At 38.2% G+C, this 27,919-nt stretch overlaps 1 protein-coding gene and 1 long non-coding RNA gene across 4 annotated transcripts in view; one reads left to right on the forward strand and one right to left on the reverse strand.

Moving 5' to 3' along the window:
- Positions 1-27,919, reverse strand: part of MET (MET proto-oncogene, receptor tyrosine kinase) — a 114,650-nt gene that overhangs the window by 54,419 nt on the left and 32,312 nt on the right. The window lies entirely within an intron of this gene.
- On the forward strand, positions 16,289-27,307 carry LOC109557413 (uncharacterized). Its single transcript, XR_002180527.2, has 3 exons — positions 16,289-16,578; positions 19,879-20,030; positions 22,644-27,307. It is a non-coding gene; the product is annotated as an uncharacterized lncRNA (long non-coding RNA).

Consider the following 27,919-nt stretch of genomic DNA (forward strand, 5'->3'; position numbering starts at 1 on the left):
TAGCCCCAGATAGGCAGAAACAGTTCCCGTGATCTAAATGACTTCAGTATCAGTAAGTGCTGTTGTATATACACAGACACTAAAATTAGGGCTTCCTTGGTGGCTCAGATGGTAAAGAATCTGCCTGAGATGCAGGAGACCCTGGGCTTGATCTCTGAGTCAGGAAGATCCCCTGGCAAAGGGAATGGCAATCCACTTGAGTATTCTTGCCTGGAGAATCTCATGGACAGAGGAGCCTGGTGAGCTACAGTCCATGGGGTCGCAAAGAGTCAGACACGATGGAGCGACTAATACTTGCATTTTCACTTTTTAAAACTAGGGTCAGATCTTATCATCACAGTTTGTACCACGGCTCCACATGTTAAGTACATAAAAACGGCCACATGTAAGTACATAAAAATGGAATTCAGCAGGCGCTAGTAGGAGAAAAACAAAACTATGAATGTCTCAGGCCTGGACATAAAGGCAATGCTTCTAGCAGGCAAGTCCAGTGAGATGGATATCAACTGGAATAATCACAAATGTGGGAGTCACACTGGGACACTATATTTTAAACTGTGTGCCTTTGTGCCTTTGTGTACAGTGAGGTGGTGCGGAGTGATGATTTATAGATAATTCATGAGAAAGCAGCAGAGAACCAACCCCAGACCCAGGTGCCTGCATCATACAGCAATTATCTATATGTTTGTGAAATTCAAGTTACTTCTGTTTCAGTTCTTCCATTTGTAAAACTGAGAAAATTACAGAAATGCACCTACCTTACAGAGCTGCTGTAAAGATTAAATGAGCTAGTTAATAGAAATCTCTTATAAAAGAACCCAGTACACAGAGAACACAGAGAAGTTGTCCTCATTATGGTGAAAGGCTCAAAAAATGCAAAAGTTATACATCAAATGCTTTATTAACCAGCTAACTAAAAGGCAATTACCACCCAATCAGGTGGTAATTTATCGTTTAGTTTTAACTTCAAGTGAAAGGATTTAAATAATATTGTTCACTAATATATGACAAGCACTTGGATCCCTCCCTTCTCCTTGACTCTTCAGTCTCCTGCTTTTCCTTCTCAGTCAGTTCAGTCACTCAATCATGTCCAACTCTTTGCGACCCCATGGACTGCAGCACGCTAGGCTTCCCTGTCCATTATCAACTCCTGGAGCTTACTCAAATTCATATCCATTGAGTCAGTGATGCCATCCAACCATCTCATCATCTGTCATCCCCTTCTTCTCCTGCCTTCAATCTTTCCCAGCACCAGGGTCTTTTCAAATGAATCAGCTCTTCGCATGAAGTGGCCAAAGTATCGGAGCTTCAGCTTCAACATCAGTCTTTCCAATGAATAATCAGGACTGATTTCCCTTAGGATGGACTGGTTTAATCTCCTTGCTGTCCAAGGGACTCTCAAGAGTCTTCTCCAACACCACAGTTCAAAAGCATTAATTCTTTGGCACTCAGCTTTCTTTATAGTCCAACTCTCACATCCATACATAACTACTGGAAAAACCATAGCTTTGACTAGATGGACCTTTGTTGGCAAAGTAATGTCTCTGCTTTTTAAAATGCTGTCTAGGTTGGTCATAACTTTTCTTCCAAGGAGCAAGAGTCTTAATTTCATGGCTGCAGTCACCATCTGCAGTGATTTTGGAGCCCCCCAAAATAAAGTCCCTCACTATTTCCATTGTTTCCCATCTATTTGCCATGAAGTGATGGGAACAGATGCCATGATCTCAGTTTTCTGAATACTGAGGTTTAAGCCAACTTTTTCACTCTCCTCTTTCACTTTCATCAAGAGGCTCTTTAGTTCTTGGCTTTCCACCATAAAGGTGGTGTCATCTGCATATCTGAGGTTATTGATATTTCTCCCAGCAATCTTGATTCCAGCTTGTTTCATATAGTCCAGCATTTCTCATGATGTACTCTGCATATAAGTTAAATAAGCAGGGCGACAATATACAGCCTTGACATACTACTTTCCCTTCTACTACTTCTCAAACTGTAGCATTTGTCTCCTCTGCAGGACCATCCATGCTTGCCTATCAATGTTAGGGTTCTTCAAGGCTCCATCTTAGGGCTCACTCTGCTCACTCTTGATACTCTCTACCCAGGATATGTTTTATTGTTTTTAGTTGACACTCATATTTGTGCCTCCAGGCTACACTGCTCCTCTGAGCTGACTGTACATTTATCAAACTGCCTACGAAACTGGCATTCAGATGTCTCAGAGACCTCAGGCTCAACATGACCAAAGTAGAAACAACAATCCTCCTTGCCTGATCTCGTGATACAATGCACTCCAGCAAATGGCTCCACCATTTCTCCAGGTGCACAAGTCAGAAATTTAAGTGTTATCCCTGATTCCTCCCCATAAACAGTCTACTGCCAAGTCCCATCAATTGCACTTTCTAAATATCTCCTGAGTCCATCCACTTTTCTTTATCTCCACCATGGCAACTTCATCCAAGGTACCCTCATCTCTTTCTTGGACTATGAGAATGGCTTAACTGGACCTGACCAATCCAATCTCATTCAACCTCTTTCTAGATCCCTTCTCCACACTGCAGCCAAGTTTTCTTTTTAAACCACATATCTCATCATGTCACTCTGCTTAAAATGCTTAACATTTCCCCACTGCTCATAGGATCAAGGACAATATTTTTAACATGCCCGGTTGGCTCCTGCCTCATCCAGCCCCTGTTCAAATTCTCCAGACTCAGCCTGCATTGTTTTCTTCCTTGCTCCCTATGCTCCAGTGAGCTGGCCTTCTTTCAGTTCCCCAAATAAGCCAAATGTCCTCCTTACAGAGTCTCTGAACATGCTGTTCCTTCTGCTCCTTCCACCTCCATTCACCTTGGTAACTCCTATACCTCCTTCAGATCTCAGTTTGTCATCAGTTTTTCAAAATGTCTACCCTGATCTCAATATCGAGGTCAAATGCTTCTATGATAGACTGCCATAATACCATGTACCTATGTGAAATGGCACTTATTGCTGCAACCATTATTTGTTTTTGTGATAATATGAGTCATGTGAGACTTCCCATGTGGCTTCCTATGATCAGAGACTCTGCTTGTTTACTACTATATTGTTAATAGTAGATGAAATGCCACACACAGTAGATGTATAATAAATATTAATTGAATGAATGAACAAGTAAGTAAATCAATTATGGGTAGATGGGGAATGAGAGTAAAGATACAAACCGAATTACTAAAGCTATTTTTTTTTTTTTTCAGGAATGGGGGTAGTTTAAGAGTTTACAAGAGACAAATGTAGAGACCGACTCTGACTATCCTGACAAAATGATTGCAAACTGGTAACTCTGAGGCAGATAACTGGGGCAAAAAGTTGTATAAGTAAAACAAAGCCTAACTTGGAAGAAAGAGAGAAAATTGTCAGTTTTACACATCTTTATATGTAGCAGAAGTCTGGAAAATGATTTAGAGATTATAGAGATTTTCTATTATTGTCCTGTTTTATTTGTCATAATCAGAAAGTTGTTATAGTATATTTCAAACCAACTGAGTGTTTAAGAACAAACTAAAATAAAAAGTTTAAAAATTAAATAAAATTAAAAAAAAAAATAAAGTCATAATCTCCAGGAAAAAAAAAAATATCCTTATGTAAAATAGGCTTCCCTGGTGGCGCAGTGGTAAAAAACCTGCCTGCCAATGCAGGAAATGTAGATTCGATCCCTGGGTTAGAAAGATCCCCTGGAGAAGGAAATGAAAAACCACTCTAGCATTCTTGCCTGGGAAATCCCATGGACAGAGGAGCCTGGAGGGCTACAGTCCATGGGAGTTGCAAAAGAGTTGGACATGGCTAAGCAACAACAACATATAAAATAACCTTACTCCATAATGTCAAACTTATGTCACACAGAATGCAAAGTTCTTACATCTATTAACTTTTATGGTTAAATATAACCTAACATGCTGTTTTATACAGCAACAACTACTTTTTTATTTTAAATAGTGAAAAATTAGTGAACAGAAGGTCTCAGAGATGCTAAACTTATGACTTATAATTAATAAGATGTTCTAGTTCTAGACATTTTTGATATATATTAGTGAGTACTCTTTTACTATTTAATTAGAAGCTTTTCTTCACTAAAGTGCTATAGATTGCTTTGAGTAGCAAATAACTGAGATGTACGATCAGTTCAATAGTAACTGATTAATTGGTAATTAGGTTTCCACTGGTGATCAGTCATCCATTTTGAACAGGGCTGGAACTAGAGAAGCTTCTTAAAGGAACAGAGGCCAATTTTAAATCAAAGGCCTTCTCAAGTATTCTGTTATAGAGGAGGCTGCTCTTCAGAGTCAGCTTCTCTGATTTTGTTCATTTCTTGTTCTACTTTTTTCTATGTCTAGGAGGCATTCTGGGAACTTTAAAGGCTCAGACTTGACTTGGGATTCAGTGCTGGTGGAGATATGATGGATTCATCAAGATATAAAACAATTGGCAAATTGTGGAGCAGAGTCTTAGGTTGTAAGTTAGCAGCAGCAGTCTACTAGATGATACCACTCTAGTGGCAGAAAGAGAAGAGGAATTAAAGAGCCTCTTGATGAGGGTGAAAGGAGAGTGAAAAAGCTGGCTTAAAACTCAACATTCAAAAAACTAAGATCATGGCATCTGGTCCTATCACTTCATCATGGCAAATAGACAGGGGGAAAAATGGAAATAATGACAGATTTTCTTGGGCTCCAAAATTACAGTAAATGGTGACTGCAACCATGAAATTAAAACATGCTTGTTCCTTGGAAGAAAAGCTATGACAAACCTAGATGGCATATTAGAAAGCAGAGCTATCACTTGGCCAACAAAGTCCATATAGTCAAAGCTTTGGTTTTTCCATGTACAGATGTGAAAGTTGGACCACAAAGAAGGTTAACTGTTGAAGATTTGATGTTTTTGAACTGTGGTGCTGAACAAGACTCTTGAGAGGCCTTTGGCCAACAAGGATATCAAACCAGTCAATCCCAAAGAGAATCAACCCTGAATATTCATTGGAAGGTCTGATGCTGAGGCTGAAGCTCTAATACTTTGGTCACCTGATGTGAAGAGCCAACTCACTAGGAAAAAACCCTGGGGCTGGGAAAGACTGAGGACAGGGGAAGGGACGACAGAGATGAGATGGTAGGACAGCATCACTGACTCAATGGATATGAATTTGAGCAAACTCCAGGAGATAGTGAAGATCAGGGAAGGCAGGCATGCTGCAGTCTATGGGGTCACAAAGATTCTGACATGACTTAGTTATTGACTGAACACCAACCAATAAGAGTCCAGGAACTGTCTCATTCATCTTTTAATCTCACTGTTTACCCTGCCTAGCACATTGTATTTAACAAGTCTGCTGAAAAATTAATGCATTTGCAGAGTAACCCAGGGTTAAAGCCCATTTTCCTACCCAGCTTGCTTTGTGATCTGTGTTGCTGAATGGGGCAACCTGGAGAACAGAGGTTAGATGCATCTCAGATTGTTTGCAAACATGCAGGACCTCATTGGTCTTTCTAAATGCAGGCAAAAAAACAGGACCAGAACCTTAGCGTCTGTTTGTCTGTTTTCTCATGTGTAAGGCTTTTTTTTTACCATTAGTTAATAACTGATTTAAAAAATGTACAAAGCAAACATATGGTATGATGCTTTAAAATAGTGAAATTTCATTTGCTTATTGGCTTTATCACAGGTAAGGCTTAACAACTGTAGAACTCTGCATCAGAATTAACGTAACATTTACACTGCACACTTCAAGGCATCTCCTTCAGGAAATATAAGTTCTCTAAATGGTAGTTCCTCAGGAATGAGAGGATTAAATTATGTCTCTACTCCCTCTTCTCCCCAATCCCCAGCCCCCCAACAAACTCCAAAGTACAGAAACTCTGTACAATGTTGGAATAGAATGTACAGAATTCCTTGATCTTGAAAAATTGTGTGCTTTGGAGCCAAAGCCAACAAACATCATGTCTGGTTTGAGTGGCATTCAAATTTCATAAGCCAGGGGACCCCAACCCAACCTTTCTCCTTTTCCTTTTCGCCACAGCTGAGATCTGCGGGAGAGGGACTACTTCTTGCCTCTTCTTGCTGAGAATCCAGATAAACTTGACAGCTGTGGTCAGGGTGGCAGGAACTGGCTTGCAGAGCTGCAGGCTGTCTTTGAGCTTGAACAGTAGATTTTTAACTATTAAGGAGCCTTGTTTTAAACTCTCAGCAGTGCAAAGGTAAAGTATTGTGTAAATACGACAAGATATCCATCTGATTCACTCTCTTACAGATAACGAGTGAATGTGTTCCTTGCTCATTTGCTCAGGGAAGATGGGGTGACTTCTCACCACTTTACAACAGTTAGTTTCTGGATGTGACATCTGGAGTGGGATTTGCGTCTAACTGGAAGAACAACTATAGACCCGCTGCCAGGGGTCTCCTTGCCACTTGTGTTCTTGTGCTTCTCTTGAACCCAGAGGTCTTGTGTTTTGGGGTAAAAGTGAATGCAGCGTGTGGAGAGCAGTTCTTTGGTACAACAGCTGCTTTGGGGCACCTTGTTAGAAGAGTCTAACAAGAAAGGTTCACCCCAGCACCAGTTGAGGAGCCAGATGAAACTCTCTTTTTGGTAACAAAGGGAGGAAGAAGGAAGGAAGGGAGGGGGGAAATCAGTCTTTACCCTGCACCTACACTGTGCCAGGCACTGAGTTGGGCATTTTCACATATAAGCAGAGACACAGTAGCCCGGTGAGGTTCTATCACATTGAATTTCAGCAGGAGACTCAGGACAGCCAAGGGTGGCCACAGGTTCACAGTGGAACAGGCATTCAAATTTAATTCTCTCTGATTCTCAAGCTCAAGAACTGCTTTTGCTACTGTTAACTATTCTGGGCAAAGTTCCTAGGATTTCAGAGTTACAAAAATGGAAAGGGCCTTAGAGATCACCTTACTCCAGCCCCCTCATTTTATGTACAAGAAACTGAAAGTTAGGGAAACTGTAATTCTCAGGAGTAAGAATCACTTAACAAAAGTTACCATTCAACATGTAAACCCACAACTCTTCAAAGTAGGAAATGTAGATTTGCCTTCTATGATTCCTTTTCTGGGAGAAAGGCTGGAATTAATCATTATTTTCTGGACCATGGGACAGAGATGACCTCCAGCAATTTGGGCTGTTCTAATCATGTGACTCTCAGACCTACCTTTTTATCACCTGTTTTGGTTAGTGAACATTATGAGGTTTCCATCCTGGTAACTTGAAATGTCAGCCATCACCAACTTCTCTTTCTCTAGCATCTCTCACAGCCAACCAGTTACTAAGTCTTGCTAAACCCTGTCCACAGTGTCTCTTCAGTGCTACCTCCACCCACCCCAGTACCCCTGCCCCAGGTGAAGTGTTCCCCTTCCATCTGTGTCCCACTTCATCTGCCTTGAAGCCGTTATGAGCTGTCACTTCATCCTTCAATACTTCAGTTGCTTCCCAAAAGCTGTATGACATCCAAATCTGCCTCTATTTACATTTCTAGTCTTTTTTCCATTTAAGGCATTAAGATTTCTCATTAAGATGGTCAAGTGACCATCTAGGACACCAAACGAATCTCAAAGTGGCTATAATGACACAAGAGCCTTCCCATTATTGTATTCTTGCACTTGCTTTGGCAGCTGACATCCCCCTCCCACTGGCCACTGATACCCACTCCCTGCTCATGTAAACCTGAACCCTGACTCTTCCAAAGTCTCTCTTTGCAACATCTTTTCAATTAAAGAAGTAATGTGTTTTATTGGATGGGGGAGGGGAGACAGTGACAAAGACTAAGATTAGAGGATAGTACAGGGCACGGGGAAGATACCATACAACTTGAGATATTTGAGTCAAGAGAGAAAATCACCCAGTACAATACATTGTCTAGGGATATACACATGGGTAGCACAACTAAAGGCAAGGGGAAGATGAACAAATAATTCACAAATTCCATTTACCCAATTTTCTGGGGCAGGAGGGGAGGGATGTGACTGGGCGGGGGGCTTCAAAGGCATTGGTAATATTCTCTTTTTAAGCTTCATGGTAGAGAATCAGTATTTATTTTTCACACACATAACACATACATGTATACATTATTCTTTTGTGTATATGAATATAATCATTAAAAATAAATTTTAAAAGAAAACAGTGAATAAATGGGAAGTAACAAAGTGGAGTCTATTAAGTATTTTCTCCAACCCAACTTCTTGATGTCTTAAGCAGGTTTGAAACATTCTCATAGCTTTTCTCAGCTCACAGAAGCTCACAATACTGATGTTAAATAACATCTGCATGGTGCATTATGGTTTTCAAAGTACATTATCTCATCTGATTCTCTCAACAAGTCTCAGCTGGGTTTGTCATGATTATCATATTTCTACAGGTGAAGAAATTGAGGTTCAGAGAGTCGATGCTAAGTATCAGAGCCTGAGGGCTTCCCTGGTGGCTCAGTGGTAAAGAATCCACCTGTAAAGCTGGAAATTTGGGCTCAATCCCTGGGTTGGGAAAGTCCCCTGGAGAAAAGAATGGCAACCTGCTCCAGTATTCTTGCCTGGGAAATCCCATGGACAGAGGAGCCTGGGGGGTTACAGTCCATGGAGCTGCAAAGATTTGGACACAACTTAGCGACTAAACAACAATTAGAACCTGAATCCAAGGTGTTGATCTAAATTCTGTATTCCCTATATTGCATTGTGCTATTTATTTATTGGTTCTCACAGTATTTCTGAGGCAAACCCACACTCTTAAGGGTAGTCTAATAAGGACCTGGGAGGAACGAAAAATGAGAACAGGAGAGGAATGGTTCTACCCTAGCTAAGATTTGATGAATCCCATGAACTCAGGCAAATTGCTTGATCTATCTTGGTCTGAGTTTTATTTATATAACATTTGTTCATAGTGTGTATAATGTGTCAGGCATTGTTCTAAGCATTTTTGAAATACTCATTCACTGAATCCTCTTAACAATCCTAGGAGCAAGCTGAAGGACTGAAAGGTCACATGCTCGGCTGTAGCAGGGCTAAGATTAAACTGAGGTCATTGTGCCCCAGGGTCTTCACTACTCTCCTAGGCTGCCCGCTCCTTATCTATAAAGGGAGAGGTGGAGAGAACTGATTTCAACTTTCTCTTCCAGCTCTACCATGCTGTGGGTCTACGGGTGACTTTCCAAAGCTTCCCTGGGCCTGGAATCACCAAGCTGCCACCGGCCCACTGTTGGAACAAATGATTGCTTATGATGTTTAAAATGCCATGAGTGATCACTGTCCCCCAACCACCAGAGGCTGCTTCAAAACAAACATAGATTCTGGATATATACACCCATTTTATAAGGTTTGAAAAGCATTTAGCTTTTAAAGGTTTATCGTCTTCTAAAATAATTATGTGCTGTTAATTCTGAGAAACAATGGTAAACATCCTGTTTTGGTTTTTCTTTAAGCTTGTTAAAGCCTTGCTTCTTTAACCTAGAACCTTATATACTGTCATGTGCATGTGTGCTCTGTCACTTCAGTTGTGTCCAGCTCTTTGCAACCGCATGGACTGTCGCCCGCCACATTCACCTGTCCATGAGATTCTCCAGGCAAGAACACTGGAGAGGTTGCTAAGCCCTTCTCCAGGGGATCTTCCCCACTCAGAGATCGAACCTGTGTCTCTTGTGTCTTCTGCCCTGCAGGTGGATTCTTTACTGCTGAGCCACCAGGGAAGCCCATATACTGTCAGAGTTAAATAACAGGAATTACTCAACAATCCGTACTGTCAGAGTTAAATAACAGGAATTACTCAACAATCCGTAAACAATCCCTTTAATTTAGTCTTTCATTACCTTTTCATGAGTACTTGACAAATATCTCTAACCTGACTGAAACATATACTATTTTATAAAGAAAACTGAAATGCTATATACTTCAATGTATTTGATTCAAAATGTTTCCCCTAATTAACATTATGATGCATGCAGTGAATATGCAATTACATTTAATTCAGTATAATTAAGTATGTGATATATTTAAAATAGTGATTCTTCTAATTGATCTATAGGACAAATTTAGCTCATCTATAGATAATTTAAATCAGTCTTGCAGAGAGATTTTTAAAAATGTTCTATCTTGTGAGATCTTTGCCAGTTCACTCATACCAGCTCTCTTCCCTCCTTGCCCATGACTAAATTAACAGAAACAATTTAATATTGTTTATTCATAATTATATTTTGGATACATTTTATGGACATGTAATAATGTTTTTCAGGGGGATACATATTTCAAAATAGAAAGTTTTTCTTTGTCTAAGCCTTTTAACAGAGTTGGCTAAAACTCAACTGCTTTAATTTCAGGAACTCCACTTCGTTTGTTTCCCTAAATTTTATTCATGTGCTCTCTTATATTTGCTACATTGGACTGGGAGGTGGGTGGTATTGAGAGCTGACCACAGGCAGAGGCACAGAGCTTTGAACTTCAGTGTCTGCTTATGCTTCTTTCAGATGTAGTTCAGCTTCTCTCAGTCTGTTCTCAGATGTCTAAGACATCAACAAGATGGGATTCTCTGAAAAATGCTGAAGAGTCAGCTCTCTGGCAGAGCAGGCCCTTCCTGTTGGGGTCTTTAATGCAATGCCAGACTATCAGAATCTGCCTGCAACGCAAGAGACCCAAGTTCAATCCCTGGGTCAGGAAGATCCTCTGGAGAAGGGAACGGCAGCCCACTACAGTATTCTTGCCTGGAGAACTCCATGGACACAGAACCTGGTAGGCTACAGTCCATGGGGTTGCAAAGAACCGACACAACTGAGCAACTAACACTTTCACTTTCAGGCTATTAGGATGCTGTGGTCAAACCCTAAGAATGTGACTTCATTGTTTTGTGCTAAGAAGGGGATATCTGATGTTGGGCTCAGTCATGATTTAAAAGAAAGAAGCTTCCTTAGTATTTTTGCTGCCACAAATGTCTCTTGATGAAGTGATCCTGCCTCATGGCTTCAATAACCTAAAACTTCAGTTGGAGTTCTAGCAGAGGAGCAAAATGAATGAGCAGAGTTAAAGGTTGACCATCTCTAGGAAGGAATAAAGGGCAGCTTCAGTCAGTCATGAACATAGTATAACCAGACATCTGGCCAGCCAGCTGCTGGCTCAACTCTGGTGATTCATGAGGTAATGGAGCTGTCTTGTGGTGATGACTTAACTTTACACACCCAGGCGCATTCTCTGTTCTGAGGACCAGCCCCGTCTCTGCAATTGCCTTAAGGCCAAGTTTGAATGTACCATTGATGACATGGAAACTCATCATTTTTTCTTTCCAAGCTGATTCCCTTTCCAGTTTCCTATTTCTATACAGCATCATAGTCACTCTCTCCCTAAGCCTGAGGTCTTAGTCATCTTTAACTCTTCCTCTTCCTTTATTGTTTATGTCTACCTATCTACTCACATTTTTTCTACTGAATTAAAGCAAAGTTCATAATAAGACTCCTACAATCTGATTTCCTTGATTCCATAATCTCCTTCCTCAAGTCCACTTCTTAGTCATGCCTAGTGGCAATCACACAAGCCTAGTGGAAAAGAGTATGGGTTCAGGGATGACCCTGCCTTCATTGTCTGTGTGAACTAGGGGGGATACTTAGATCTTGAAACCTCAGTTCTTCACTTGAAAAACAGAAAAACACATACCTAATAGAATTGTTTCAAGGTTTAAATGAAACAACTCCAGTGTCAGCAACATATTAAATGGTCACTTCCTTCATTCAAAAACATTTATTGAGGTCTGTGGCAGGGTGAATCGAGTTCCGCCAAAAGTCATATAGCCACCCGGAACATCAAAATGTGACCTTATTTGGAAATAGGCTCTGTCCAATTAATTAGTTAAGAATCTTGAGATGAAACACTCCTGGATTTAGTGTGAGTCCTAAGTCCAATGTCTGGTGTCTTCCTAAGGAGAAGACACAGAGAGACACACAGGGAAGGCGGCCATGTGAACATGAAGTCAGTGATTGGAGTTATGCTGCTACACCCTAAGGAATGGCTGGGACCCCCAGAACTGTAAGAGTTGTACACGGAAGGGTTTTCCCCTAGAACCTTTAGAGGGAGCATAACCTTGGCTGACATCTTCATTTCAGACTCCTGGACTCCAGAACTACAAGAGAATAAATTTCTATTGTTTTAAGTCACCAACTTTGTGGTCATTTGTTGTGGCAGTTCTAGGAAACTAATACAAAACCAGGCCATGATATTGTCCTGGATATTGGAGGATATAAAAGCAAACAAAAAAGGCGTAAGTCTATGCTCTTGTGCTTAAGAACACAAATAGTTGTTGTTATTATTACTGTTGTTGTTGGTTGGTCTACTGAGTCTTCATTGTGCCTAGAAGAAAAAGTTCAAAATTCTAATTATTTAGGTTAAGAAGCCTGTAAAATGGAAACACTCACACCTATTTCATAGAATTATCTATATATAGCAAGGTCAGACTTATTATCTATCCACTATTATTTTTCATTATTCTTAAAGCGGGGCTTGGCACCAGTTTTATGTACAGGGTTAGGGAGCAAAAGCGGCTTTCCTAGTGGTTCAGACTAAAGAATCTGCCTGCAATGCAAGAGACCAGGGTTCAATCCCTGGGTTGGGAAGATCCCCTGGAGATGAGAATGGCTAACCACTTCAGTATTCTTGCCTGGAGAATTCCATGGATAGAGGAGTCTGGTGGGCTATGGTCCATGGGGTCACAAAGAGTCGGACACGACTGACTAACATTTTCTTTTTTCAGAAAGCAAAAACTTGGCTTTTGAGTGCCATTGGGTTCCTATAGCATATTCTAGTTTAGTCTGTGTATTTTTTTTAACCTTTTAAAAATGTAAAAACCATTGTTAACTTGCTGGGTACACAAAAACAGGTCATAGTTTGACAACCCTAGCAAATGTTTCCAAAGTCCAGCCTGTTCCCTCAATATCACTTGAAGGCAGTGTGCACGAAGGAAACAAGAGGTAGGCACATTTTTTTTGTACTTTACATTATAGCTAATTAATAATATAAAGTACAAAAGTTACTGTTGATAGCTAAGTTCTGAAAACATTGGTATAGGTAGTAAATGCTGTAAAATTAGATAAGGATGAGATCAGAGTGGGCTTAAACAGCTCATGGCAGAGGACAAAGTTGAGCCTGGCCATGACAGAAGTTGAATTAGTGAAGAGGGAAGAGAGAAATACTTGGAACAGAATATATTTTATGTGTATGTGTATATGGATTTATATATACATGTGTACAAATGCATTTATAAATAAATGAAATAAATATATATATTTATTTTCCTCTTGAGACATTGTCAGGATTCAAAAGATGATTCAATTTTACAATGATACGGGCTTTGGAATTTTGAATGTTAAAACGTTTGCTTCTTTATCATCGTTTCCTAAGGTGATTCAGATCTGAAACAGACCAAGGCCATGTGGTTTAGGTTAGCAGGCTTCATAGTGCCTTTCAATCACCTTCATGAGTGAGAGTGATTCATTAAAAAAAAGTTGTTCCAAGGGAAGCAGATTTTAATGCTTAGTGCACAGAGATTTTCTGCTTTTATTAACAGAAAAAATTCAATGTATACTTACTCAGAGAAGTATAAGAGATATTCAAAGACAGAACAGCAGTTACCCTGCATTAACCAATAAAACAGAAGTAGTTCCACCTGAAGAATAAAAGGGCCATGGTCTGTTTATGTGTCTAACAGAGTCATGCTCAATAGAAACAGGCTGATGAACGTCTTCGTGGAGGGCCAGGAGAGGTGAAAGATGGATGAAACCAGAGTCCTTCAATTATGCCCCCAAATGTTGTTTAAACCCAGAACTGTATTCTAGCCTGCCATCTCTGTCATTATCTCTTATAACTCCTTTCCATCTTATCACTGTGCAGTGAGGCTCTTCACTCCTCTTTTCCACTTGTTCCTGCCTAAAATCTGTGGGCCACCCTTCTCACTGGCCAAGGTTCTTGAGACCCTGACAAAACTCTCTTCTGATCCGACTGCAGCTATATCAAGGCCAAACTCAAAAAAGTTTCTCTCTGCACCAAGCATGTGCTTAAGTGCCTATGAAACAGTGCCACTGTGGAGTCTAATCCTGTGGCCATGGTAAAGGAGGTACTGAAAAAGATTTTCATGTTCAAACTTCTTTTCCTTAGCCTGTACTTTCAACTTGAAATCACAGATTGGTGATCAGTGGTGAAAAACCTATGGATTCCAAAAGCAAACTTCATGGAAGAATGTTTCTACTGGTACCACTGCTTGAGCAATAACCACCAGAAGGCTTTGCAATAAGGTCCCTCATAAGGACCATGTCACCCACACAAAGAAGATGCTCTGTTGATAGGCGTGAGAAAGCTTTAAGGAGCTCAGAGGTTACACTGTCTTTATTTTTAAATGGCTTTATTATGTCTTCCCAATTTTGGTTAAGTACAAAGTTCTGGAATTTCTGTCTATTCATCATCCTTATCTTGATCTTTTCTTTTTTCATTTTTCTCCTTTTGTTCTTTGATTCATCTTCATCTTAAACTGGTAGATGGAGGAGGGTGTGTGCATGTGAGTATGAGTGTGTGCGTGTGTGTGTGTGTATGAGTGTAAGGAAAGGGCATAGGTAATGGTGAATGGAACTTTCCAGAATTTCTTCAGTGTTCTTTAACTCTTGGAAAGTTTCCAGTTTTATCAATTAGTTTTGGGGGAAGAGAAAGAAAGCTGTTTTATCTACAGATAAGATTATTTTTGTTAATCAGCATTCTATTACATTATTTGAAATATGAGGTTTTGTCACAACTAATTGTTCTTTTGATAAATATATATTTTGTTCAAGCTATTTTGGTAGGTACTGAAGGTATGGAGGTAAAAGCTATAATCCATATCTTCAAGGAGCTATAAGGGACCAGCAAACACATTACTATGAAATATGATTAAAGATATCCTAGAAATAAGCAAAGAGTGCTACTGGTGTATACAGGAAAGGCAACTTACCTAGAATGATGAGTTGGGAAAAAGTTGGAGGAGGTTTTCTAGGGAAGGAAATGCCTTAATAGAGTTGTAAAAAACACAGAGAAAATGTTAACCTGGCAAAATAAGTGTCAAAGGGAAACTGAGGTAGGTGAAATAATATGAGTTAAGTCAGGGTTCTGAGAGAGACTGATGAATTCTGGAAACTACAAGTATGATAAGTTGACACATATCCAATAAGGGGTTAATAATGCAAAAAAAGCATACAACTCAAAAGCAAAACAAAATATAACTGAAGAACAGGCAAAGAACCTGAATAGATATTTTTCAAAAAAAGACACATAAATGGCCAATGGGCACATGAAAAGTTGCTCAACACCATTAATCACCAGGGAAATGCAAATTAAAACCACAGTGAGATACCACCTCATACCTATCAGGATGATTATTAAAAGACAAGAGATAGCAAATACTTATTAGAATGTGAAGAAAAGGGGATTCTTGTACACCTTTGGTGGAAATGTAAACTGCTATGGTAAACAGTATGAAGGTTCCTCAAGAAATTAAAAATAGAACTATCACATGAGCCCACTTTTGAGTATATATCCAAAGGAAACAAAACCATCATCTCTAAGAGATACTTGTGCTTCCATGTTCATTGCAGAACAAGTCACAAAAGCCAAGACATGGAAACAACCTAAATGGCCATCAATGGATGAATAGAACAAGATGTGTGTGTGTGCGTATACACACACACACACACATACACACACACACACACACACACATATACACACAAATGGATATTATTCAATCCTAAAAAAAAGAAGGAATTCCTGTCATTTGTGACAATATGTATGAACCTTCAGGGTACTATGCTAAATGGAATAAGTCAGACAAAGAAAAACAAGTATTTCATTGGATCATTTATATGTAGAATTTTATTTTAAAAGTTGTATTCATAGAAACAGAGACTAGAAAAGTGGTTGCCAGGGCCGAGGGTGGTGTGGGAATAGAGAAAGTTTGGTAAAAGCATACAAACTTTCAGTGAAAAGATAAATAAGGTCTGGGATCTAATGCATAACATGGATACAATTTATAACACTGTAATGTAAAATTGAAATTTGCTAAAAGAGTAGAAAAAAGGAAAATATAAGAATGAGAGAAAATAGAAAGTTGAGAGTAGGGCAGAGTGGCAGTGGTATGCTTGAGGCATCTTGTACCAACTTACAGAGACAATTGTGAACATTTCTTCTTAATTTTTATTCAGTGACTTGAAATTGGCTTGCTGCAGGTATTTACGCAACCCAACTTGATAAAAGATCACAAATCAAGGACTTTTACTCCTCCTGTGGGTGTATTAGTTGCTCAGTTGTGTCCAACTCTTTGAGACTCCAAGGACTGTACCCAGCAGGCTGCACTGTCCATGGAATTTTCCAGGCAAGAATACCGGAGTGGGTAGGCATTCCCTTCTTCAGAGGATCTTTCTGACCCAAGGATCGAACCTGGATCTCCTGCACTGTAGGTGATTCTTTACTGCTGAACCACTGGGAAAGCCTGGCCCGAGTTAAACATTTGCCAGACCACCACTGAATGTGAAGGAAGACAAGGAAGACCAGGAAATAGCCAGGGTCAAGGTAAGAAACCCCTTGAATACCACACTGGAGAGTGTGGACCTCACACTGAAACCACTGGGGAACCCTCAAATTACTTTTAAAGGATGCAGTTACATACATGGGTTGGCTTTCAAGAAAGATTACTTACTCCAAGAGCAGTCTGGAACCATTCAGACTACTTGGGGACGAAGATGGAGCCAGGGAGATCTAGTCTTATCTTATTGGTATCATTTTCAACAGATGAATAAAAACAAAACCTGTACAGAATGACAGTATACACTTTTCTGTTTCTGCTTTGGGTATACACAGAAGGAGAGAAGAAGTAAAGATTTTCAAAGTTCATGTTTACTATGACCAGGTTTTCTTCTAGAGAAGGCACAGAAGAAACAGACTTAATTAGGTCATGCTAATGAAGACGGTTTAGATAGGTGAAATAATTTCTTTGGAAATATTATTTCTTGATTAAATAGGTGCTGTTAGTTGCACCGGAACCAGCAGCTGGTTATGGTACTTAAGAAGGTCTTAAATAAGGTTAGTGCACTGAACGAGAATGTCAACATGGGTTAATGAGTGAGAGAGGCTGTGTAAACTATTACTTAATCTCAACAGAGAGTTTCCTGAGCCTTCGGGGACTGAGCTGAGGTTGATAGACAAGAATAAGGTTAGAAGGAAACAGAACATTAAACAAACAATAGTTCAGTTAAACTTGTGATTCACCTGGAATTTAGAAAGCTGTGCTAGTAGCAAAAAAAGGTAAGAGGAAGCTATGTCAACATTGTTATTAAAATAACTGTCCAGTAACTCACTGGATCAGAGATTTTATTACATATTGGCAGAGAAAATAGAAAAATTGACTGTTTCTTAACCAGTTCTTGAACACCAGTTTATAGAGATTAAATAAGGCACCAGGAGCTCTAACAGCTGGCTGTAAGGGCCCAGAGAGTACAGGGAGAACTTTAATATCTAAAGCTCACACAAATACTAAATTAATATTTACTTATGAAAATTTAGGTGTTTACTTTTCAAATCTTTAATAATCCTTTTTTCATGAGTTCATGTTCATTCAACTGGCTTGTTATTTTATCATTAGTGTGATAAGATACTCAATATCACATAGTTCACACCATGGCTACCCTAGATCCTATAATTTGGAGGGTTTTTTTTTTTTTTTTTAATATAGAATTTTCTTTTGTTAGGTATGGTGAAGTCCTGGTGTATATTTTCCCAGGATCTGTAACTGTGTCATAAAAGATGAACTTCAAATTTTCAACACTAAAGTGACTATGTTTTCCTGTGTGCTGCTGCTGCTGCTAAGTCACTTCAGTTGTGTCTGACTCTGTGCAACCCCATAGATGGCAGCCCACCAGGCTCCCCCGTCCCTGGGATTCTCCAGGCAAGAACACTGGAGTGGGTTGCCATTTCCTTCTCCAATGCATGAAAGTGAAAAGTGAAAGTGAAGTCACTCAGTCGTGTCCAACTCTTAGCGACCCCATGGACTGCAGCCTACCAGGCTCCTCTGTCCATGGGATTTTCCAGGCAAGAGTACTGGAGTGGGGTGCCATTGCCTTCTCCAATGTTTTCATGTGTAGAATCCACTAAAAACAAATGGACATAGGACAGGAGGCCTGCAGTCAATTACTACACCACCAAACCCCATACCCAGGATCATAAAAAGTGTTGTTTGCCTAAAAATCTTAAACTGCTGTTTATGTTTTCATAACTGTTTGATTCTAAAAGAGTAGATAGATAGATACCATTACTGTCAAAATTTACCATATCATTTTTAAAAGCAGGCACATATTTTAGTCCTTCCACTTTGTACATGCCAAAACCCTGAACTTTGACATTTCAATATTAATTACAAGTAGTACTTACTATTGTTAAACCACCACTTAAATACTATTCATCATTCTGCAAACACTGACTAGTATCCCTATTAGTCAGTAACAGAATTGATCTTGTGCTTTGTCTGCCCAGTTCTACTTGGAATTAGTACTTTTCCTCTGACTCTTCTGAAATGAGAGTGAGTTTAGTTGAGAGTATAAAATACTGTGTATTTTTTCCCCACATCAGCTCTAAATCCAATGCAACTGGTGTTTTTCAAATTAGAGATATTTCTCAATTACTCTTACTAATATATTTACTGATTCTTGTTTACCATGATGTTGGAGCCACAGATAAATTTATATTTGATGAATCATCAGGAATATTATATTATAAATTCTTCTTTATTAATTTAATTCAGTTCCTTTAGTACCAGGATCACCTAACTTGACCTCATATTCACCTCTGTTATTGCACTGTAGAATATTTCAGTGTCTTAGACCTTCTCAGATTAGTGAAAACATGAAGAAAAATAATTTCACATCCCTAATATTTTCTGAGGTTTTGTATAAACCATACTCACAAGGTACTCTTATAAACAATCTCTTAACATTCAAAATTCTGGTCACTTTACTGGAAAATAAACAGTCCTCTGCCTGTAATTATAGCCTTCAGGAAGGGGCAAGCCAGTGACCTCTCTGACTTGTAGGCACAGGAATAAGCCCTAAAGAATAAATGGCTCCTATTCCCTCATCTTTTCCCTTGGCAAACTCCACTTCATTCAGGGCCAAACAAATGTGAACAAAGTGAACAATGCAAAAGTGAGAATTTCTTTCTACTTTTCATACATATTTTTTCACCTGCATTGCAAATATTTGCGATTTGCAGAGATGACAAAAACAATGCTTCTTGTGATCCAGTCACAAAAATGTATTTGTTGATTTTACCAGGACTTTTATCCAAACACTGTAGCAAATCAGATGGTCTCTCTTTACTGTGCAAATTTTTTGGAAGACACATTTTTTGTCAAAATCAACACTATTGTCTATGATCTGCAAGGTACATCCTTAGGTACAAAAAAGCATGACAAAGTGCCTAAGGCAAACTTATTTAGATATTTGCAGAATTAAATATATACAGATAAACATGACTATCATGAAAGAAAAAGGCAGTATGTGTCTGTAGCCAGAGATGCATTAGAACTACAGCACATGCCCATGTACATGCTCATGTACACTCAGCAGGTGCCCATGATATCTCATGAGCCCTTGGGAACACTTGTCTCTCACTTGGCCCTCAAGGCCACATTATTCTCATGAGAAGGAAATGGTGTAAAATGGATGTAGTTGTGTAGAGGACAGTCCACAGATGCAGAAAGACAATGAGGCTCAGCATCACATTCCTTTCAATTCCATCAACTTTTACAACTTTGACAGTCTCAAAAGAGCTTATTTTGTGTATTTTCATAATTCTATGACTATTTTTTTTTTGTCATAGGACTTACTGGTAACAGGACAATCCTATCTGTCCCTAAGAAACATGGATTTTTCTGATGAATAGGGTCCTAAATGTTGGCCACAGAAGAAAGAAGAGGGGGAGAAGAAAGAAACAACTTTGACAGATACAAGAAATTTCTGTTTTCAAAGAAGGTGATTAAAGTGATAGGCTATGAGAGGCAGTGAAAATGAGTGCTATCTAAATTATGTCCTTAGCTTCTAGAAATCCACACATTATCTTCTTCATAATAAGAGTTATTAATACTTAGCAAAAAGTGACAATTTCTTAGAAACCAAAGAAAAGACAAAGTTCGGAAACACTGACAACTTTTTTTAAAAAAGAGAAAGTGTTTAAAAAGTTAAATTCTCCAGCACAGTTTTACTTCTTGTGATAGATTTTTCTACGTTTAAAGTAATATGCACTTACAGTCAGAACCCATTTCAAAAAGCCACAGCATGTAGTTAAGACCACAAACTTATGATATAGGTAATGGCTATCAGTTTGTTAAAAACTGGCTATGTACTTGACCATGCAATAAAGACATAATTGCTTTTTCTAAAATTCTGAGCTTTATGTAAGTTAACTTTTAGTTTCATGAAAAAGTAAACTTTCACCTCTTCAAGCTGGCCTTTTGTGACTATACTACCAAATTTAGATCTTCCTCTTCATTTGCATTCACAGATGCCTATTTCCCTTACACTGTATTTCATAAATTATCAATATGTATTTGTTTGCTGGTATGACTGTTTATTGTCATCTCCTCTCCCAGCAGGTTTGCTTCATAAAGGCAAGAACCAGGCCTATATCACTCATTATTTTAAGGCCAGTAGGGTTAGACAGTCAGTAAATTTCTGTTGAATTTTTTATTGATTCTTAGTTGTATGAATAAGTCCTTTCCTCTGTCTCTTGAAGAAAACAAAGATTACAAGTTTTCGGCCGTTTTAGGCATTAAATGAAATGGTTAGGCTTCTGCTACTTGGTTTAAACTAATAAAATGAATGAACAAGCATGTAATGTAATTAGCTTAAAATAAATGGAAAATGTTGCACATTTTATTACCAAGATAATTTTTAGAGATATTCATTTTTACTATTGACTGCCATTGCATTAGTGCTTGGAATCTGCTTAGTGCATTAGCACTAAATACTATTGATTCACTCAGAGCTAACATACCAATTTAATCTTTGTATTTTTCCCATTTCCTTGGGTAGCACTTTTCCTGTAGTTTAGTTTGTAGACTAGTTGCTAGAGGCAAGTGTTAAATGGATTTTAAATTTGAAATGTCATCAGAAAATTTAGTATCATATGGATTTACATTTTTTGGTACATGGACTCAAATTCTAGCAAATCATGAGAAAGCCATATATTTTGAGATGACAACTCAGCAACTTAATTTTTGTAGTATCAGTTCTAGAAGAGAATGCTTTACAAATCAAAACTGACCTCAATTCACGCCTTTACCTACAGCATCATTTGAAATATCACCATTTTAATGTCCTTTGATTGATGAACATTTTGGTGATTTATCCAAATCAAACAACTGAAGTCAGACTTTAGTCTGAATTAATCATTTTTTTGTTTTATAGTTAGATACTGTTCATAAAACACCTCCACTACTGAACATCAAGAATAGTTAAAACAAGCCTTATTCTATATTAGCAAGCATTTATAATATATTTTTCTGTTCTCTTGTTGAGAAACAAGAGAGTATGAGGTATTTTTGCAGTATAGAAGGAAGACACACTTTATCTGCTCTACCTTAGCCTAGGTCTAGGGTGAAGTGCAGGAAGCCTCTTTTCCAAGGCTTTTACTTAGCAAGTCATTCATATGCAAATGAACAATTTTAGATAGAGGAAGAATGCATAATGAGCAGACTGGAATGTATCCAGGATCCTAGAATCATTTACCACATTCACTATTATATTTTTTAAAAAATAAAAGGAGTATTAATGATATCAAGAGTAGCTGAACACTTGGTTCATTTCCCTGATAAATGAGCCCTTTGCAGCCCTCTCTGGACACTGGAGATGTGACTTACAGCACATATCTGGGCACTGAGTCATCCTGAACTCCGGGTGCCCACTGACTCAGTATCTGTGCCAACCTATGAATAAGCAACGGCAGAAATTCCTGGTGGGTCTTCTATCCAATTTATGACAGCTCCTCATTTTTCTTATTAGAGGAGATAATAATGCAGGATGGAATGTCATCAATAAGACAGAAGTCTGAAGGAAGGATGTAACATTCAAAATTTGATACATTATGTGGAATAAAAAATCCATGATTACTCAAGGAGGTGAATATTCTTATCAAAATGTGAAGTCTCATATGCTTTTAGAAGTCTCTAATCATGTGGTGGTATGGCAATAATGTATGTACCACAGCTGTAGCTTCAGAATTTTATTATCACTTCAACTTTTCAAAGACCAACTTTAGGATTTATTTTTTTGCCCGAACTCCTTATTGTTTGCTCAATTAATTTAATGAAGCGAATCTCCACGTAGAAATCAACTACTTAAATAAAAGATCACACAACTTGCTTCAAAGGACATTGAGAAAAATGAAGAATTAATTTATAATGCATGTCGCACAGTTAACGCATAAATACCCATGTACAGGTGGGAAATATTGTCGGTCACATTCTGAATTGATATAATTCACAGGTTAAACCTATTTACAGTTTTGGTGATAGTCTCAGTGTTAACTGTGTTTCTTTGTTTAACTTATTTCAAACGTCATGTCTTTGTTTTTTCATTCTTTCCTAGGGTGTGCTCCCTGTGCGACCCCACAGACGGCAGCCCACCAGGCTCCCCCGTCCTACCTGCGAATAAACTACAAAATGGTTTAAAGAAGGGTTATCAGGAGGATGAGAAAAAAGCAAAGATCTTTAATGGCTCACTCTGTAACATGTTTTCTAATACCCCAATGGTATGCCCTGTGATCTCAGTGTTACAAAATTCTGGAAAGAAAATAATTTTAAATTCCTCTTAATAAAATAATGCAATGTAGTACATTTCATGTGACAGACAACATGGAAAATTCAACTAAGTCAGGGAGCAGCAACTCCCTGAGCCTGAGAGACAATAAAGAAGAGTTTACAGAAGGAAAGGAATCAAGTGTATAGAATTTCTACTTAGATTTTTTTTTTTTTAAAGTAGATTGAATCCTTAGATGTCAAGGATTTTCTTTCTTGCAAGATTTTGCTTTGGTAATCTATTACATTTGGCATATGGCCAAGACGTTTAGTGTGTTTAGAATGAAGAATCCTCAATAGCATTTTACATATAGGATAACATTCTCTCATTTTGAAGCACAGGAAGTAAAAAAACCCTGAAATCTGACTTCACATTTTTCATCCCTAATACGAAATGTGTTCTCTTGAGAGTGCTAGACTGTTTAAATAAGCATGCCAAACCAGTATAATTATATGGATGTTACTTGTAACACTGACTCCACATTTCCAGTTCAAATGGTGTGGTATGGGAGATAATAGATATATAGCCTATAAAGAGTTATAAATCTTTGTTTATTTTATTAAATATTATGAGACATGCCCTGAGGATGACAGATCAATAATGGTCCTTGTGGTTTCCTGATGGAAGGCTGCAATTATTTTCTTCCATTACAACTTAAATGTAACCCAATTTTACTCATCTATCATCTTTATAATAGTAATAAAGAAACATCACCATATGTTTATTTTTATGCCTATTCCTATTACCCCTTGTTTGCATCTTGTTTTGATTTTGTTTTCATTCAAAACTGTTCTAATCATTTTGCTTTCTTCCTTTGATGCCTCTGAGTGGTGACCCTTTAACTTTGGCACTCTGAAACGGAGATGGAAAATTACTACTTTAAGTTTCCTTTATTTTGGGAAGCAGTTGGCTACTCTTTGAATTTGAGTATAAATGATGTTTAAAAACAAGGAAGCTTGGTACAAACAACCTTGAGGTTGACTTTTTCTAAAATTTCATTATCTGCAAATTCTTGAACATATAACTTAAGCATAACATAAGCATTGTACTTTATAATGCCATAGGAAGTTAGAATTAAGGTCAGGGAAAGGAGCACCTTATACCTTCTAGACTGACTACACAGCACAATTCTGATCCAGTTGTCCTTCTCGTCACCCTCCAAACCACCACCACTCCCATATCTCCTTTTTGCCTTTTGAAACTGTTAAGTATTCAGGAGGACTTACACAAATTAAACATTACAGAGGTGGTCACTCATAACAGTCAGCCAGGGAAGTAAAAGACTCTCAAGAGCAATAGAACCAGAATGTGCCTCTTCCAGAAAACAATCCAGTCATTTGAATTTGACTTTCTTTACACAAATACCCCTTACAATGAGAGCTATTACTTATAATGTACCAAGGACAAAGTTAGAGCCTCTTATAAACATTGTTGCACTTGTCCATACCATAGTCCTGCATGGAGGAAAATGGGTTCATTGGATTTAAATAATGCTCTCAGGACAGGCTGGAGAAGGCAATGGCAAACCCATTCCAGTACTCTTGCCTGGAAAATTCCATGGACGGAGGAGCCTGGTAGGCTGCGGTCCATGGGGTCGCAAAGAGTCAGACACGACTGAGCAACTTCACTTTCACTTTTCACTTTCATGCATTGGAGAAGGAAATGGCAACCCACTCCAGTGTTCTTGCCAGGTGGGCTGCTGTCTATGGGGTCGCACAGAGTCAGACACAACTGAAGTGACTTAGCAGTAGCAGCAGCTCAGGACAGGCAGATAGAAAATCATGGGGTACAAGTTTGAATCCAGATCTCTTGTTCCATGAGATTGTGCTGCCTCCCAACTAGCTAAATTTATGATTATCTTATGTGCCAGGTACTTTATATTTATTATCCCATGTTTTTATAGAAAGCCTGAGAAGTAGGTATTGCTATCTGCATGTTACAAATGAGGAGACTGAGGCTCTAAGAATTAGGTAATGTGGAAGAAGTTACACGGGTGGCACATAGGAGACGAGGGCTTCCAACCAGGTGACTCTGACACCAAATTGCATGCTTTTCCCATTTAAATGATCAATCACTGGTCATTAAGATGACCAAGATATTGGTAAAAATATTTGCTACAAGTCTATTTATGTTCTTTCAAATGCTTATATGTAAAATAAAACTTTGATATTGGTATTGCAAGAGAAAGTATAATGTCATAACTATTTTTTAGATAGGTGAGAGATATTTCAAAGACCCCTTTTTCATTTCAACTTTGATTAAAAATCTTTCAAAACACATAATTCTACTTCTGTTAATAAGTATACTGTAATTTAGGGAACAGGATCTTTGCTGATTTGAGGACAAAACATTCCTTTATTCAATATTGATTATTTGGAAGAAATTAGGTCAATGTATACTGATCCTAGTTTTCTCCCTGGAATAACTGTCATGTTACTAAATCTCTTATATGACACTGTTGGATATCCAATCAATGTGCTTAGAGTGAATTTTTAATAGTTTATCCCAAAATAGAAGATGAGGGGTTTTTTTTAATGCCCAAATTTGGGGATTTTCCAAGTCTCCAGATTATGTAGCATTTTCTCAGTTACTTTATGTTGAATAACAATGTACCGTTTAGGGACCACACATTAACCTAAAACAACTTCAATCAATACTAATTTAGAATGCTTACAGTGGTTGAATGATGAATGCGTAAAAAGGGCAGTAAAGACTTTTAACCAAAGATTTAATTATTTGTGGATGTGGAATCTCATAATTCTAAAAGGTAGAAATCACTGTGAACAAACCCTTTAGCAGTCACTTTCAAAAGCAACAAAGAAAACGGTTACACTATAAAGATGAAGAACTAATAGTCAACGCTAATAGTACATGAATGGATATCTGTGGCGTGGGATAAGTTTCCAGAAACAGCATCATATGAGGAATCAACGAGTTTTGAAGTACAAATAACTAAGACGTGAAGACGACCTGCTCTGGAAACTATCAGATAACTCGAAAGAGGGTTTTAGTGATGTCATCAGTATGAGAAGATGTATATGAAAGTCTGCACATATACTTTTATAAAATGTGAGAGTGGAAAAAGCAACATAATACATGATCTAAAATAAGCAACTCAGGTCTGATACTGCTGCTGGACCCTTAAAACCTAAAAGACCCTTTCCTGGTGCTCTGTCTGATCCTGTGATAGAGATACAGTTTGTACAGGGCAGAAGCTCAAGGAGAGCCAGAAAACCCCTGCTGCTGCGAACATGCTCTCAAAGCCTCAGTGGAAAGTTAGCGCTGCAGCTTTCTTTGTCCACAGAGCACACAATGGTTCCTCTATAAAGATCTGATCGATTAGACATGTTAATAACAAAACTATAATATATGTATCTATTCACTAAATGTTATGCCAAAATAAAAACTCAGTTCCAGGAAATTGTTGGGTCACCTGATATCTCTGCCAAGTAAATTTGCCAAGACAAAATGGAGTAGTTGTGTTGCTTAGAGTCTTTCCAAACTAATTTGATCCTGTAAATCATTTGGTTTTGTGTGAGTAATGGCTCTAGGTGCCTTCATTTTAAGATGAAGCTGGGAAATGTCTGTATGCTGGTTACTGGAACAACCTGAGGTCCTTCTGTGGTGGGTATATGAAAACTGAGAACGTGGGTAGTTTCATTCTTGGAAGAATTCTGACCTTCAGTAACCAGAAAAGATAAACAGGCAAATAAATGAAGAGATTTGAAGGTATTTGTCTTTATGGAATTTGGCTAGTATTAAAGTTGGCTTCCTTTGTGAGAAGACTATGTTGGCAAGTTTCATCTTGTTTCCCACAAGAATTTTTGCGATGGGAGTGATAATAGTTTCAGGTGTGGTTGGTGCATTTTGGGCATTTTTCCTGGGTGATAAAACTGACCTGAATTTCATTGGGTAATCCTGCCTTTTTGTTCCTCTTGGAACACTAAAAATGTCAAACGGGTAGGATAAAGTTCAGCTGTGTTTTGAGAATTTCTAGAATTGATAAATACTTTTATATCTGGGGTTTGAAATGTACAAAATAAAGCAAAGAGATAAGATATCAATATATCCTTGTAAGGTAAAGTCTCTTTAGTTTTCAACAAATTTACACAAGATTTAAATAACAAAGTCATGTGCTTTAGAGGCCCTGCAGGAATTTCCAGTTGACTCATTTCTAAACTTGTGTTTCTGAAGCAATTTATTGGATGCAGGAAAAGTGTTTTCTCTGAAATACTATTAATATTACACTTTTATTTCCTAATTCCCAGGTTTCTGAAAGTTTTTTTGTTTCCTTTCATTCTTTTGCATTTTCTAGTAAGGAAAAGGGGTAGCCTCATGAGCAATCCCATTGCTTCTCACAGATTTTGCCACACATATTAAAATGTATTCAGGGAGAAATAAGTCTTAGTTGGAATTTATATGTATGTATATTATGTATATTCATAGACTTTCGAGAGGAAAGGAAGTAAGTTATGGCTTTAGTTCACTGAAAGATGGATTCATTTTCTCCGAAGCATTTTTCTAACTTTATAAATAAACTACGTAGAGTTTCCATCTGGAGAAGTATCCTAGACATTTCAGCAAAAGTAAAACAAACGTTTCTGAATTCATATGTCCTTGGTACCCATCTGCAAATTATATACTTCCTTTTATCAAGGACATGTGTAATGTTCTTCCTGCTTGCAATTATAACCTTTACCACTTAGACTGAAAACTGTTAAGAGTAAGGGAGATGTACATTTTCAAAGTCAGGTGTCTTTAGAAAAGCTATACCATTTTTTCATCCAATTATGATCATAGTGGTCCTTAGGTTAGGAGGCATAGCAAGTCTGTAATGTTCAAATCTGGGTCCCCACCAAGAAAGCGCAAGGCCACAATGGACTCCCAATTTGATTTCTTCCTCTCAATTTGATGCTAGCCCTAAATGATCTGATGACCAGCAGGATAAATCCTCTGGGTATAACTGGTAGCCTTTACTATATTTAAATCAAAGCAACAAAGAATTTCCCTAACAGTTCCTGTGAAAATACCATTTTATGTTGTATAAACAATCATCAATCAAAATA

The sequence above is a fragment of the Bos indicus genome, chromosome 4, assembly GCF_029378745.1.
Source record: "Bos indicus isolate NIAB-ARS_2022 breed Sahiwal x Tharparkar chromosome 4, NIAB-ARS_B.indTharparkar_mat_pri_1.0, whole genome shotgun sequence".
Taxonomy (NCBI): domain Eukaryota; kingdom Metazoa; phylum Chordata; class Mammalia; order Artiodactyla; family Bovidae; genus Bos; species Bos indicus.